Source organism: Pleurodeles waltl, chromosome 8 (genome assembly GCF_031143425.1).
Source record: "Pleurodeles waltl isolate 20211129_DDA chromosome 8, aPleWal1.hap1.20221129, whole genome shotgun sequence".
Classification (NCBI taxonomy): Eukaryota; Metazoa; Chordata; class Amphibia; order Caudata; family Salamandridae; genus Pleurodeles; species Pleurodeles waltl.
Genome location: NC_090447.1, coordinates 1,368,664,253 through 1,368,677,629, shown reverse-complemented (window position 1 = coordinate 1,368,677,629; position 13,377 = coordinate 1,368,664,253). Strand labels below are relative to the sequence as shown.

The following is a 13,377-nucleotide window of genomic DNA, read 5'->3' as shown; positions in this document are numbered from 1 at the left end:
AAATGAGTGTAGTGTTTGTTTTATAGTTTACTTAGTGGCAGGTAACTATTGTATTACTTTTCTATCTAATTTTATACAGCCTGTGGCCTGATAATTGGTTTACAAAAAACATGTGCTCCTAATGCACCATAGGTGCGTAGTAGTACTAACCACATTATACATTTTTGTATTGAAGAGTAACTCTGTGTACAAGTGACAGTTGAAATGTGTTCAATATGTTCTCTACAAAAGTTTTTGGGTACTACAGAAAAAGTTTCCAGCAGGGAAAAAATTCTACATACTACAACCTAAGTAATGGAAGCAGCATTTAGCTATTAAACAGAAGCACATCAGCAGACTGTTTCTACTGAACATAGAAGACTGTGTGCACCAATTACTAACCTATGGATGTATGCTTGCTTTGCTACAGAAGATGGCCTCTATGTAAAGTTTTTACCACAGTATGAAGGCTGCAGGTAGTATGATCTATAGTACCTTCAGACCTTGGTTAGTTTAAATGAGTAATCGCTCTTTGGACAAGTTTTGCATAGAGTGTACGTTGTATTTAGTAGATATTTTTTAATACTCTGTGGTGTATTTCTCATGAGAGCTTTACTGTCTGCAAAAAGTGTGGTACAGAGTAAACTCTCTCCATTGAGTAAACACTGTTAGCAGTACCCACTTTTCTACTCATATCCTCTTCATTTCTCAATATAGGTTCAGTGACTTTCAGGGGCCGTACATAGTGGGGAATTGGTCAGAAGGCCTGGCCTGGCCTTTTGGCCAAGCCCTGTAAAGGCAGCCAACCCCACACTGTGCAAGGCCTTTGGTTGTGCACAGCAGGGAGTTGGCCAACCCTCTACATGCAGCCAGCCATGCGTGGTGAAGGGTTAGCCACAAGGCCTGGCCTGTGGCCAGGTCCTGTGGCCAACTTCGCCAATGGCAGCCAACCCCACACTGCACAAAACCTTTGGCTGTGTGTGGCAGGAGCTTAACCACAGGGTCTGGCCCTTGGGACTTTATCCCCCAGGGCCTTTCTTTTTTTGAAGGGCAGGGCGCTGCATGGCCCACCCCTCTGTGCCTCATTAGGTTCTGGGGTCCCCCACCTGCCAGGGTCATACATATAAGTTAAAAGGGGAGGGGGCATGTGGCCCCGTGAGCATCTTTAGGCTCTGTGGACTCTATCCCTCCAGTTCTGTACATATAAATATATATCTGTTAAAAGGGTGGGGGCATAAAGCCCACTCCCTGAGCCTGATGAGGCCCTATGGAACCCATCCCCTCGGGCCATTTGTTTAATTAAAGGGGAGGGGGCTGCTCGGGCCATTTCTAATAATAAAGGGGAGGAGGACTACGTACTCCCTCTCCCCAAGCCAGTATTTGCCCCGGGAACCCTATCTCCCATGGGCGCACATATATTTTAAAAAGGGGGAGGACGCCGCTTGGCTTTCCCTGAGCCTCTTTAGCCCCTTTGGACTCCATCCCCCAAGGCTGTGTATTTTGTTTAAATGGGAGTGGGCCTGCGTGGCCCCAACCCACAAACCATTATTGGCCCCAGGGACCCCATCCTCTGGAACCCTGCGTGATTCTTAGGGGGAGTGGTCACGTGGCACCCCTCCTAGAGCCAATCCAGAGCCAATATCAGCCCCAGGGAACCAATCCCCTGGGGCCTAGTGTGATTTTTGGAGGGATGGGGGCTGCACATCCCTTCCCCATTTTCTTACACTTTCAGCACCAGGGGTGGGCTCCCTAGGGATTTTTGAGGCTTGGGGTTGGGGCCTCGTGGCCATACTCCCCTTATAAAGTATCTTCAGCCCTGGCGATGTGCTTCCTGGGGCCTCTCGAGGCTGAGGAAGGGCGGCTGTGTGGCCTCCCCTCCCCATATTTCAGACCCTGGGTGTGCTTCCCTGGGTCTCTGGTGGCTCAGGGAGGGGGGACCACACAACCCTCCTTACTTCAAGAATACAGACACAGGGAGGGCTCTCCAGAGCTTAGAATTATTGAATGCAGACTGGCCACTATTTTTATTTCAACCCAGCAAGTGTCTTGCTGGATCGCATATTTTTGCCAGTTGTTTTTCTTTTTTGGCCCCAGGGGGTGTCCCTCTGGGTCCCCTGCATGGGGCACAGGAGGTCAGGGAATTGAATTTCAGGACAGGGGTCCAAGCCCCAGAGTCCTATAATTTCTACCAGTAACATTTGTTTCATGTTGCTGGCAGTCAATAAGAGCTGTTGCGCGAGTGTGACTCCCACGGAAGAGAGATGGGCTAATGGAAATAAAGCTCCCTAGACCAATTAGAACACTCTATTTTTAGGGTGCTAATCCCACTAGAGACTCCAGTTATACAATTATCTTTCAATCTCAATTTCTCAAAAACTACTGAACAGATTTACTCCAAATCACAAAAAGCACAATCTGCAGACCAAGATTTAGCTTACTTCCAAATTTGGTGTAATTCCGTTCAGCAGTTGTTGCTGTAGGCCTGCATAAAGAAGTGTTTAGAAAATAGATGGAGATTTTGCATTTTGGGACTCACCTTTTTTTTCCTCCCCCTCGCTTCACAGATCACCCCAAAACTTTCCATGCACAAACTGGTCAAAAAGTAGCACCTTTTTGGAAGGTTTTGTGGAAATTTGTCAAACAGTGCCTAACGTATTAGCAACGGATATCCATTCTGCTGTATTGCAAGTGCTGTAGGATATAATGGACTTGTAATACTGTGGACAAGATATATGGCACATTTGTGACAGAATAACCCATAAACCAAATTCTAAATCAGGCCCTTAATTCCTAGTTTTTCTCACAAACTCTCGCATTCACATCCACCTTAATTGAAAATGACATGGAAAAACATTCTGTCTATGTCAAAGGGGGATTTGGCTTCCTGTTACCAGCTCCTTAGGTCCAAAGATTAGCTCTAAAGTGTGGCTAGCTAAATGGGTGTAGCTTACAAGTTGCACAAGTTTTAGATTTTCCATGCTTGTAAGAATTGAGCCACCACTGCATAATTTAGTGTATCTATGCATATGTTACAATCTCCCAGGACCCGTACTTTGACACATACTACCAGGAAGTCTAGTAATTTCAGAAGCTCATTGGTCGAGGAAAGTGTCTTGTGCTGATGGAGGCACCATGTATACGATGGCTAACTATCTGAAACTAGCCATCTTACTACCAGTGTTTCCTCAACATCCGACGTCAACTCATTTATTAGATAGCATTTTATCTGTGTTTAAGCACTATTGCCACTCCACCACCGAGACCTTTCTCACTATTATTACATACAATCAAGAATCCCGGTGAATGGGTGCATCTAAGTCAGGTCCTGAACAATCTCACAACCAAGTGCCTGTAAAAATATTTGAATCCAAAACGTTATCAATATATAAATTATAGACGTCTTGTTTATCTATTTCTAAGGGCCAAGTCAATCAGAATGGATTAGGGTGAATGGATAGATGATGAATATAGTAACTTATTGTATTGTCCCCTTTTCTTGTAGATAAATAAAGACTGAGGCAGGAAAGGATTGTTCTTCTAGCTTCCTCACATGCATTTGTTTTAGCATTGAGTTCTTCTGAAGGGGGAGAAATATTTGAGGAATTGACATACCTTATTTTGTACAAGGTTTTAGACTCATATTTAATACCACAACATCCCCTGCTGATCTAATTAGGCCAGGGTTAGACAGGCCTTCGTTTGACATATGTTTGGCTTGCTGCAGGTATGTCAGCTGCACTCACCCACTGCGCAGATGCAGAGGTCACTCAGATATATACCACTCTGATGCTCTGCACATTACTAAAGCCACTAGACCTTGTTCCTTTTTTGCCTTCCAAGATGGCGCCCACGCCTCAGCTAATCACTCCAGTGTCCCAGTCCAGTAATACAGTCCTTTTTTGTGCAAAAATGCCAACTAAGAAGAAAGTGGAGTATTAGTTTGAGTTTATGATAGACCACCTCAAGTTATATTATCACTGTTCCTGTTAGTTCCAGTAAAGGTTTCAGTAATTTAAACCTGAGCTCAACCCTGGTAGCTGCAGCACAGAGCAGGGAGGTCTAACTTAAGAAAATGTGTAAAGCATTTAGAAGTACCAAAGCAGTTACAAAGTGAAAAACGCAACACAATTAAAAAAACACTCTAATTTATAAAAATAATTTAACAAACAAAATGACACCAAAAACAACACAAATCCGATAAAGAGGATCGGAAATATGGATTTTTTAATTTTAAATAAAAATAGCACCAGAAAGTGTTAAGCATCAACCACAGTCATCTCGTTGCGCTTGACCTGGAAAAGAGTAAGGTTGAAAGCCAACAGTGATGAAGTGAAGGTCGAATATAAGGACCAGATTTGTCTTGAAGGAAAAGTTGCTTCCCAGTGTCGACAGCCTTCAATGAAAGGAGGCAGTGAGCTGGCGCTGAGAGAAGGGAACCCGACAGATTCCAGCATCAAAAAGGAAACTAGCTGAAACAGATTAGGTAGAAAAAGCTTCAGTGGGAGAAGTTACAGTTTTCGTATCCCAAAGCTCTCTGGTGTTGAGCAGGCCTCCTTTGACAGTGTCCCCAATGAAATTGCAGCTGGGGACCAAGGAGGGCTCAGCATTGATGGATTCGGACATCAAGAGAAGGACATAGTAAGAGCTACATCACAATTAGGTCCAGAGAAAATGCACCCTCTGTGGTTTGGCTAGTAGGTTTGTTCCGGTCTGCTGAAGGTTCTTCAGACACAAATTTAGCAGAAAGTTTCTATGCCCCAGGTTTTCTCAAGATGTTAGGAGGAGTGCACTTTGACACAGCCCAGGTCCCTAGGATGTCAGGTCCAGCACTTGAGGGTCAAGATTCACTCCAGCAAAAGCCACCAGAGTACAGGGCAGGTCAGTTTTAACATGTGTTAGGTGTCAAAGCACATACACTGGGGCCTGGTTAGCAGAGTCCAGTCCCCAGATTCATCAGTCCAAACAAAATGGGAGTGGTTATGCAAAAAGAGGCATTTTTCCTATAACCCTAATCCCTCTAGTAATTTAAAGTGCAGCCTCCACCCCCACAGTTCTTAACAAGTAGTCTAATTGCTCCAGATAGTATCAGTGAACCTCACAAAAGAAAGAGGTAGTTAAATACTAAAACATAAAAATGATTGTGTTAACTGCACTATGGCAGAGAGGGTATTTCTTAACAACAATTTATGGTCAGCTGGGCAGCCCATTCAAATATGGACCCCTCAAATCCTTGCACATCACTAAAGCCGTCCGACCACAGCTTTTACTTCCCTCCCAAGATGGCACTCAAACCTCTGCTAATCACGCCCGTATTATGATCAAGTAACACAGGCCTTTTATGTGCAAAAATGCTAACAAGAGGACTCATTCCCTCAAAGCTCTAGTTATTTACAGGCCAACCTCCATCCCCACATATCCCAAAAAGGAAACTAATACTGCTAAGTAATATAACTGAAGCTTACAAAAGAAGGGATTTTAAATACTAAAACATATGTTTTTGAGCTAGCGGCACAACAGCAACAAGCATTTCCAATGCAATGGATCTCACGTTTACTCGAGTTAAAGCTATTAGCGTTGTAAACTCCTAACCGGATTTTTCTTGCCACATAAACTGAAAAGTAAAACAGTTTCACATAAGCGAGCCGATGCCCGCCATGAGCGCAAAGCAAACACACAAAAGGAAACAGAAGTTCGCTCACAGTGAAACGTATCGGTAAAAGTGCAATTATCCATGTAAGCGGAAAAAGTGCAATTATCCATGTAATCGGCAAAAGTGCAAATATCCATGTAACAGGGTCATTGTCATGCAAAGCGCTCTACTACTGCCCAGTGAAATCGCGCTGCCTACGAAAGAAAGAGAAAAAATAGTGCAGAAACCATGCGTAAAACATGGAGTCTCGTATGTTTTCAGTAGTTGGCCGATGCGCTTGAGGCGGCTAAACACCGGAAAAGGCATGACGTATGCATGCCTTTCACTAATTAAATCAAGCTAATTTTAAAAGGCAAGCTCATGAACCAACCAAACTGATGGGCTTGACATGGGCGCGGTTAGAAGCTCACAGAGAGATTACACCAGGGATGGAGCGCTTTGCGCTCGACCCTAAAAAGGATATTTCTATTCTATAACAGAAGGAATCTCCACTAATTGTGGGTAAGCCAAAAATTGGTAACTTAACAAGACTGTGCTCATGTAACAGAAACGTCCACAACAACAATATCATTTTAACATGTATTTGGAGTTATGATCAATATGGCTAGTTTATGATATTTAAGGTGACTCTGGTCTCTGTGTTTTAGCAAGAATGACCGGTTGCTAGACACACCAATTCAATATGAGTGTGTATACAGGTTCACGTTGAAATGAACGGTGGCTGTTTTTGCCTTTCACTCTGTACTGCGCTCTGCTGACTTTTGTTTAGGTGTGCTCCATATAAATACCAATTACACACGGGGTGACACTACAATCAATTGTAATTTCTCCTTTCAAATGAAAGAAGGATTGCTGCCTCCAGGAAGATCCAGCTAATCTTGTATTTATTTTGAGCTCATCGTGTAGAGTATATTCACCAGGCTCGCCGGGCTCTCGTGTTATAGTCAAAAGGATTCGGCAAACATGCTTTTGTCCTAAATAGCTAATGTTTTTTAAAGACATTTTCAATACTTCATAACATGTTCAGTTCTCTTAAAAACAAAGATCAAAAATGTGTATGACCTCTTTGTGGCTCTACCATGGCAACTGTAAGTGGGAATATCAGTGCCTTGGTTTGATCCTGCATTCTCGGCATGGCATGAAATGCAAAGAACATTTGTCAACAGAATGAGTTACCCATGCATGGAACCATAACTGCAAAGCTTCCCAGATCCATGCATGACTAGTTAGGCCAGTGCTTAAAATTGTGTGACTTAAGGTCTTGTTCAACCCAGTATAAAACTAGGCCTACACGTGCCAGAGTGGTTTGTCCAGCTCCATTTTTCATTGCATTCTGGGACTTGTAGGTCTCTTTTATCTCATTTTAAAATCGGAACTACAAGCCTAAGATTTCCAGCGGAAAAGTCTGGATGAGCTACTCAACATTGATCTGGGAAACCTGAAAGTTGTGTCCTCTTCTATTCAAATTTCTGCCTTTACATTCAAGTATCTGAACTTGATATTAATAGGTGTTACAATAACCTACAAGCCCCAAAATGTAAAAAAAAATATCTTATTTTGCAAGCTATATTCCTGATTTTATACGGGGATACAGGAAGCTACAGGTCCCAGAATGAAAATAAAAATTTGGCCATGAAACTTGGCTATGAACACATCGACAGCCAGGATTAGCTTTTAGCAGTTTGCATGTGAGGACTGTTTAGCCCATACCTGCAATGTTATAATGTTCCCAGTGTTCACAATGTCAATATCAGAAACAGGCCAGCTTTAGCGTTGGTGGCACCCTGTGCGACAGCCTATTTTTGGCACCCCCACCCCATGACCACCTCCTCAGATCCCTCACTACCACCCGGCAAATGTGCCACTCATTTCTCCATAGCTCCTCTTTCATATACATTCATTAGTTCTAAAGGGCTTGGAAAGGCTGGCTTTACTTATCCACTCAGCTACTTACACAAAATATCACTATCTTCTTTTCAGCAGGCACATTAACCCTCTACACTACTTTATGAAGAGTCAAAGCTGCCCCTAGACAAACCTCCCATCTCTCTCCTTAGCAGGAACATTAATCACAAGAGGTATCTTGAAATTGTAATTGCTTCCTGAAGGCTGGATGCACAAGAAACTTTTCAGCAGGTGCTTTTAAATCACAAGTTTTGTAAGTTATTGCTAAACACAGAGGCCCCCTGAGGTCAGCACCCGGTGCTGCCGCAACGCTCACAACGCCCTAAAGCCGACCCTGATCAGAAAGTAAGTTGGCGTTGTCTAAAACATCAAGAGTGTCTGGTCATGCCACACAATATATATTGTCTCATGGCATCACCTTATGTGTAGCTGAGGTGTACCGCACCCAAGATTGATAGTTATCCATCCATTGCATATCATGTTCGGTTTAAACTAACTATTGCATGCCTTAAACCCTTTATAAATATAGTTTTGTGTTAAAGTGTTGTAATTATAAGAGATGTTCACTGGGGCGTAGCTTGGTCAGTAAGATTGGCAGGGTGAACCTCAGATTTCCCAACAATCAATCAGGGCATGAGTTTTTTTTTTTTGGGGGGGGGGTCTTAGTGGCAGTGCATATTGCTAGAGACAATAGTTTCCAAACTAACCAACATTTTTAAGACCAAAATCTCAGGTGAAATCCGACAGGCACCTCACCTCACCCAACCGAAAGCACTTGTACCCAACTATTCGCAACAGAATACATTTTAGTGGTCTGTAACACCATAAACACCCCCGAATCTACGCCTCTGGACGTTGATATACGTCCCCTGGCCCTCTGTCATCATGACATAGACAACAAACACAGATTTGATGTATTTTAAACTTTTGCATGGTGGTGTATTTTAGCCATACTGAATGCAAAATAAAACTTCAAGTCCCAGAATGCAACATTTTATTGGCTAAAACCAAACTTTCTTAAGGGGTCACTCGTGACATGGTTCCATTTGGCAGCTTTGTGTGTGGGCCTTTGTCTCTTCGGGCACTGGTTACACACACGCCTCGCTGGACAGGGAAAGCGGTGGACGAACCGGCTGCCTGCGCCATATGGAATAATTCCAGTGCCAGCCCTCGAGGGCCACGCCGCTCTGAGCAGCATTACACAGACAGGGAGCAGGTAAATGAATACTCGGAGGACCGCGACGTACGGCGTGAGAGTGAAGTAATCAGCGACAGGACAAGAGTCCCGCCCGCCCAGGCACAAGGCTCCGGCTTTCTCACCGCGCGCACCTGTTTTGGGATGAGGGGACGCCGTGACCACCTACTGCTTGGATATGAAACGCTTGCTGCAGTCAGGTAATTCATTTCCTCTATCAAAATTTTTTTCGCATTGCTTTGAAACGGCATTGATAACATAATTACCTGTGCTAGCTCATTTACGATTACGTTTTTGCACATCAAACATTTATTTGTGGAGGAAAGATGCAACGCTGTTGTCAATTTGGCGGGTGTTTGTCTGCAGATACTCTCGGTCCGTACGGAACATGGAGAATGCCGCCGAAATTACAGATCAAACTGCAGCTTTGAGCTATAATTGCAGGGCAGTTTCTTTTATCAGGGCTCGTCGCATTTTGTGGAGAAATCCTTCGGTTTGTTTCTGTTTCTGATTTAGTTGTTCAAAACATATGACCAGAGGTGAAATTGTTTTATCATAAAGTTTATCTCACAAGGAAATAGGGGATTGTATGGGGCTAATTATGGCACAGAAATTAGGAGAGGACATAAATTGCTAGACTAATGTGTTTTGGATTATTTGTGTTTTGAAGGGAACGTATAAGGTTTGTTCCAATGGACCGGGTATAGTAATTCTAAAAGAAAACAATACCCCTAACTTAACTCTTCAAATAGTTACGTACTTTCAGTGCCTAATTTGAGCCGGTGTTTGCTGGTGGGGCCCACCTGCTCTCGTTTGTGAGTATTAGCACTTATTTTTCCTCAACTTTGACCCAGAACAAGCGAGAGAAAACCACGAACGAGGCAAATGAGGAGGAAGACAAAAGCGGAAAAATAGTTGCAAAGGGAAAGCACTAGTGAAAAAGAAGGCAGGGGAGTTTTATAAAAGGGCGGGGGGTGTCTGGTTATGATTTAAAGGGGTTATGGAGTGGACTACACAGGCTTGGTATTTGGCAACACAACATTCCAAGGCATGGGCCATGGGTTTCTGAGCAAATCTTTGGGCCCCGGCTCTTAAACTTTTACAAATTAAGCATTTCCCAGTTTGTTGACATACTCAGAGTACCTGGACAGCTCTTGTGTGTTCGCAAGAAAAATGTCTTTTCGCTGCTCCACGTTTCGTTTTTAAGCAACATTTGGCTTTCGATAAGCATCCTCACTCCTTCTAATCTACCCACTTAGATATAATGTGTGCTTTTAGAATCTTCTCTTTTAGTAACTGGGCATGTCATGCTTCAGAAGCTGAACAACACCTTTTCATCACAAGCACAAGCGTGGTTGCCTAGATTAGCATCAGTTGCTCAGTAAACAGATTTAATAGCCGAGGGAGCTGCTTGTGCTGCACAGCTGATGATTCAAGTGACTGGAGGATAACGTGTGAAGCATGATGAAAAGGCAAACAATTTACACTTATTATTTTATATGACTGATATTTTGAGCAAGGCGAATCGCACTCTTAGTAATATTTTAATTGAATGAGACATGGAAACACTGAGTGGGTGAGTCATTCAGACAGCGAGTTTGCGCCTTTAAAATAATTACTACATAATTGAGTACAGAAACGCAAAATAATCTCATTCTATCATAGTTTTTTTTTCCTTTTCTTAAAAAAGGTTGACATTTAATTCTGATCTTTCAGTAAAATGGAGTAGATTGTGCTGTTACAGTGTGTGGTGGAGCAGCTTTCAACTTTTCCATATTAACTTAAAAGAAAAAGTTGGGGGGCAACTACTTTGGTGTCCTCAGACTTCTGAGAAAGGTCCTACATTTTCTCCCTTTTTTAGTGAGGAGATTAATTGTCCAAGCTCTTATCATTTCTCACCTTGACTATGGCCACATCCTCTATCTCGGTTCCCTGCGAGAAGTGACAAATAGGTTACAGACCATACAAAATGCCGCCAGCAGGTAATTAATAAATCTCCCAAGGCACCATTTCACAAGAAGGGTGTTGAAGGTCCTCCACTGGCTTCCCTTTGAGCAAAGCATCCAATTTAAGGTCCTAAGCACTCTGCATTAATCACTTCATACGGAGGCCCCTCCTTGTTAAGACATTTGGCCGCCCCATATATCCTGAAAGACCTCTCAGATCTTCCTCTGCCCATTGGATTCTAGTCCCCAAAGCAAAGAAATCCCGTTGGTGTGGCTGCTCTTTTTCTTCCAAAATTGGGGAACCCTCTTCCCATTGAGTTGCACTTATGAGCTTTCTTTTTGCAAAGCCTTAAAAACCTGGTTATATACAAACTAACGCTCACCGGCATCTTGGTTCTGTACTAGCGCTGGGAGTCCTTGGGGTACCCATGTGCTTTTTAAATCCCTTAGAATAGAAACTCATCCAAACTTTGCGTTCTGTAACTGGTAGTTCTACTAATCCTCATTATGAATTCAGACCTGTAAATCCTTAGATGTAAAAAAACATTGTACTACACAGGCCACTCCCACAGAGAGAAAGAATGCTTGAGAGCTCTCTGACAGTGTTTCTAATTAGAAATATTTTGAGGTTATCCTGTTTGCTGTTTCCAATTAGAAATTACCCGGTTTTAGGCAGTTGCTTGTTGGTATTGTCTTCATAAATCACACTGAAAGCTGCATAATCTGTGAGCTGGATTGCCGGATGGCACCATGGATCCGGGTAAAAAAAGATTTCCTGTGCTGGGTTTTATGCTGGGTTTTACTTTGAGAAATCATTATTTTTGAGGTGTGTTCAGTTTGCTTAAAATGAATGAACTAGGGCTACAAATCCCCAAATTCACTGGTTTGTTGAATGAAAATTTGGTATTGGAACAGAGGTGTCAGGTTGTCATGAACACGATTTAGGCTTATGTACTCCTTTTAAAGACACTGCACTGAAGCTCTTTTTTTTTCTATAAAATGTAGTTTCAAAATAAGATGGAATATGGAGAAATACAGGAAACTGTGGAAGATTACATAAGGGAAAAAGTCCTGTCATAGGTACCCGGTCGTGTGTGGATGACACTAGGAGAAGGCAAATAAAAATACCCTCTCAATCCCATTGCAAAGTAAGGAAGGACTGCCCGCAGACAGAGGCGGTCCCTCTGCTGTGGCAGAGGAGCCCCACCCACCTGCTGAAAGGCAGCAGAAAAATAAAATGATAATACAATTGTTGTATTATCATTTTATTTTTTGCTTCCTCCTCGGCCAGTCTGCTGAGTGAAGGGTGGGGTGGGCGGGGCCATTCTTGTCACCAGTGGAGGAGGATAGTGTGCACTTACAACTCTCCACCCAGGCTGTGTTGTGCAGCCTGGGTGAAGAATCAGTGCAGTCTCCCAGTCCCCAGCTGAGCGGCATTTCAACCCGCTCAGACCAATCCAGGGAGCTTCTCTCATGCTGCTTAGCAGCATGAGAGAAGTGTCTATGTTGGGTGGAGAGAGAGAAGAAGCAGAGAAGCACCACAGTGATGAGGAACATCGAGGTGGCATGTGGCAGGTGTTTTATTTTTTTAATGTATTATTCCCCCCCCCCCCTTTGCCCCACTACACGTTATTGCCAGCTGCAGCCACCTTTGTGGGCATATCTAATTGATCAATAGTTTACTCTATACAGATATCACTGAAAAGGTGAAATTGATCTTAGAAATAGTGTTTATTTCATTGGTTTACTCACAAAACTTTGAATGCTTTCCGGTTGGGAGTGCTTGGCATGGATGGATTTCATTAAAAAATACATCTATATTTACATAGCCATCAATCAAGTAGGCACTTACCTGAATTCTTTGGACTGGGAAGATTGGATCCTCAATTGTAAACATCACAAAGATCTTTCTAGCTGTCAATGCAAAGTGAGCTAGTATAAGAAATGTGAGCTTCCACAATACTTAAAGTACTACTTTGGCACAACAAGTCAGACCATCACATTTGGTAATGGGGCAAGATGTGATGTAAGTCAAAGCCCTGTGGGAACTGCTGTCAGTGCACATTGACTGGTGCTCGAATGGAATTTTGGTTTACTTACCACTTCCAGAGTTCTCTGTATGTCAAATTACCTATACAAAGTAGGTTGGATTCTTTCATTTCTTTATATGCATATAGTGTAATTTGCTACCTTGCCTAATCCTGTCTGGGTAGTTCAGCAAATCCTTGGTTCAGTTATTTCTATAGAGGCAAAAGAGGACGTCATCTTCTTGCCTTTAGTGCATAAACTTAAAACGTAAACTTTGCACTTGTATAGCGCACTACTCACCCGTTAGGGTCTCAAGGCGCTGTAGGCATACCACTGTGGAACCCCTCCTGGCTTTTCCCTGTGAGGCGCCCACTCCTGGTCAACCCCCAGGGTGAAGCCAGGCATCCAAGTGCTGTCAGGGCCGTTGTGGAGATTAAGCAAGCTATTGCCCAGAGTTACAGAGTTCGACCCATTAATTAGATTAGGTATCGAGGCAAGAATTATCTGGTCCAAGGGAATTGAGCCCAAGATCCGCCAAGGTGGGAATTGAACCCGGAGCCAGATCTCTGCATCAGGGTCTGCCGCTCTAACCATTGTGCCACACTTCTCCACTAGTGCATAGTGATAGTCATCATGACTTGTCCCTTATTGAAGCTTGACCTAACTTGAGCTGA

General features: G+C 43.2%; 1 protein-coding gene across 6 annotated transcripts in view; it reads left to right on the top strand.

Annotated features, from left to right (window-relative positions):
* CNTN5 (contactin 5) overlaps positions 1–13,377 on the top strand; it is a 3,179,309-nt gene that overhangs the window by 607,626 nt on the left and 2,558,306 nt on the right. The window contains exon 1 of one of the 6 annotated variants that reach the window (XM_069202391.1): positions 8,700–8,929. The exons of 4 other annotated variants lie outside the window; for them this stretch is intronic. The gene's annotated coding sequence lies outside the window, so the exon portion shown is untranslated. Of the gene's footprint in view, positions 1–8,699; positions 8,930–13,377 lie in introns of those variants that run through there. One more of the 6 variants, XM_069202388.1, reaches the window with a different exon arrangement.